The following is a 3,264-nucleotide window of genomic DNA, read 5'->3' as shown; positions in this document are numbered from 1 at the left end:
GCTTTGTTACATACACACACACACATATATATGAATGTGTATACGCATCTCTCTCTCTATCTATCTATCTATCTAAATAGTACATGCGCGTTTATATTATATATATATATCATTTTCATCATCATCGTCGAAAATAGATGCCAACTGATGTTATAAACGCGTACGCACACATGGGCGCACACGCGCGCAGACACGCATAATTATACATAAAATCGCATATACACTGTCAAATGTCTGAGACTCGTATCAAGCTGGTATTTTTTTCACAGACCAATTACCAAAGCGGATCACCGCAAGAGGATTCGGCGCGCTATTTTCTTCACTCTGACGTAAGAGAAGCTGGTCAATTAGAGTAGCCTCCCTTCTGTTGACTGTTGATCAACACTGATCGAAGTTGGGGGAATAACAAAAAAAAACATATAAAAAATTAAAAAAATAAAATAAACAAAAAATTTTTATAACCAAAAACTGTGAAATCCTTAACTTTCCGCAGTATCAGCGAACAGATTAGGGTAAGTAATGTCTTAGTTTTGGTGAATTGTCTTTCTACACCGGTTCTTGTACACTATATTTTTTTGCAGCCGTGCTATATATATATATATACATATATATATATATATAAATGTATGTTGTATCGAAAGGGCGCCACTGGACATGTACATATTTCGAGTCTCGCTGACTCTTAAAAGAATCCGGTGTTGTCTGTCATTTACGTATATGACTAATATATATATATATATATGTATGTATATATATATATATATATATATATATATACACACACACACATATATATATATATACACACACACACATATATATATATATATATATATAAATAACTACATACACACATTTATATATGGAAACAAAAAGAGACAATAAATCACAAACGCACGCACACAAATCGAAACCCACCCAATTATCCAAAAAGCAAAACTTCACCTGGCAGCTGTCTTTTTTTTCTTTTCTGTTTCTTAGCTTTTTTGACTCTTCACTAAATTTTATTTCCATCTTTTATTTTTTTATTTTATTTTATTTTTATTTTTGTTCTTCCGATTCTGTTAGTTTTTAGCTTAGCATCACATTTACAAATAAAATTTGCAAAATTAATTTTGCAAGCATACTTTAGACACATTTCATTGAGTTATTTTTTAAAAATTTAGTTTATTTATTTATTTATTTATTTTTAAATAGAGTAACAGGAAAAGGAAACAAAAAAGTAACGAAACAACAATAACAACAATAATAATAATAAAGGAACGGAATTTTTTTCAATTTAGTTAGATTGCAAAAAATGTTTTTAAAAAAATTTTATTTTTAAATATTGCATATGATATTATTTGTCAACGAAATTTATGTGTATGTGTGTGCATTTATGCAATATATATGCATATGAATGCAAAATGTGTATATTTATGCATGTATGTATGTATATATATATATATATATTTATATATATATATACAGTGTGTGTATATATATATATATAGTGTATGTATATAGTGTGTATGTTTATACAGTATGTGTGTATGTATTTGTATATATATATATATATATATATATATAGTGCATATTTGTGTGTGTATATGTATATCTATATATGTTAGTTTATATATATATGCATGTATGTCTGTGTATATATATATATATATATATATATTAACACATTTATGTATATATAAATATTCGTGTATGCATATGTATATATCATATATTATATATGTATATATATATATATATATATATAAATAAAGTCTTTTTTAACGTATAAAGTGTACGATTTTGGTTTCGTGTCGTCACTTCCGGTCCGGTTTCACCTCCTCCCCCCTTACTGACCCCTCCCCTGCGCACACACACCAAAACACAAAAACAAAAAAACAAAATGAAAAACTATAACAGAACAACAACAACAAATAAAACAACAACAAGACAATAAACCAAAGCTGGGTTATGGGTTCCTGTCAGAACGGAGCCACGCCACATTGTGGTGCTTGCCCATCCGCTTCTTTTACTCAATGATTCTAAAAGTTTCACGTATTTTCTACCTCCTACCATAAACTTTTTCTTCCTAATCAGGTAAGTTCTTCTCTCACCTCCTTTTGCCATTTTTGTTATCCTTTCATCTTCTCTCTGTCTCAGCCTCCCTGTTTGTCCCTCGGTCTCTCTCTCTCTCTCTGTGGGTCTCCCTCTCAAATTTTATTTTTTTTATTTGATCTGAGTGTATGTGTTTATATACATATTATATGCATCCGTTGTGCAATAATTATTTCGCTTTTCCTCTCTGTCTGTCAGCCCATCGTGTATGAAATGTTTCCGATTTGGAAATAGTAACGAAAGCACTAATTTACTGTTGATGGGATAAAAAGTAAACACGAATAACATATATGTGTATATGCTTAGATATATATATATATATATATATATATATATATATATATATATATATATATATATATATCTACATACCTATGAATATACATCATACACATGCATGTATGTATATCTATATCCATATATATGTATGTGTGTATATCTATATCAATATATATGTATGTGTTTATATATATACATATATATATATGTGTGTATGTATGAAGATGTATAATAACCGTTTTAGCTAGAGATGTATAAATCTCCCTCTATTTATCTACAGTTCACTCTTCGTTCCGTCGTCCAACAATAACATTACGAACTGACCAAAGTAAACAACTCCCTTGCTTTCAATTTTCGTGACTGACCATTAGTAAATCTTTATTAAAAAAAACGCGATCATGATACAATAATAATAATAATAATAATAATAATTATTATTATTTTAGAAACCATTATTGTTGTTATTATTATTGTTATTATTATTATTATTATGATCATCATCCCCGTCATTCTCCGTGTTCAGCGATGCTTATGAAAAACATGATTGCAAAAAGGAAGAGAATTTTTTTCTCTCACCATTTTCACGTTTCCATCTTCGATTTGAAATAAAGAATATATGCGTATATAATCGTACACACACACACATATGTATAATGCGTATATATATATATATATATATATATATATATATATATATATATATATATATATATATATATATATATATATATATATATATAACACGCATATATATACATGAGTGTGTATGTATGTGTGTATATATATACATATATATATAAATATATATATATATAAACACACGCATATATATACATGAGTGTGTATGTATGTGTGTATATATATACATATATACATATATATATATAT

At 27.6% G+C, this 3,264-nt stretch overlaps 1 protein-coding gene across 8 annotated transcripts in view; it reads left to right on the top strand.

The window, feature by feature from the left end:
- The first annotated feature begins 354 nt into the window (after positions 1–354).
- Positions 355–3,264, top strand: part of LOC106869835 (serine/threonine-protein kinase tousled-like 2) — a 314,313-nt gene continuing 311,403 nt past the window's right edge. For 6 of the 8 annotated variants that reach the window (XM_052970854.1, XM_052970847.1, XM_052970848.1 and 3 more), the window contains exon 1: positions 356–512. The gene's annotated coding sequence lies outside the window, so the exon portion shown is untranslated. Of the gene's footprint in view, positions 513–1,874; positions 2,080–3,264 lie in introns of those variants that run through there. The other 2 variants (XM_052970856.1, XM_052970844.1) reach the window with 2 other exon arrangements.

The sequence above is a fragment of the Octopus bimaculoides genome, chromosome 9 (assembly GCF_001194135.2).
Source record: "Octopus bimaculoides isolate UCB-OBI-ISO-001 chromosome 9, ASM119413v2, whole genome shotgun sequence".
Taxonomy (NCBI): domain Eukaryota; kingdom Metazoa; phylum Mollusca; class Cephalopoda; order Octopoda; family Octopodidae; genus Octopus; species Octopus bimaculoides.
Note: the sequence above shows the minus strand (reverse complement) of the source record. Positions and strands in the feature narration are given on the sequence as shown.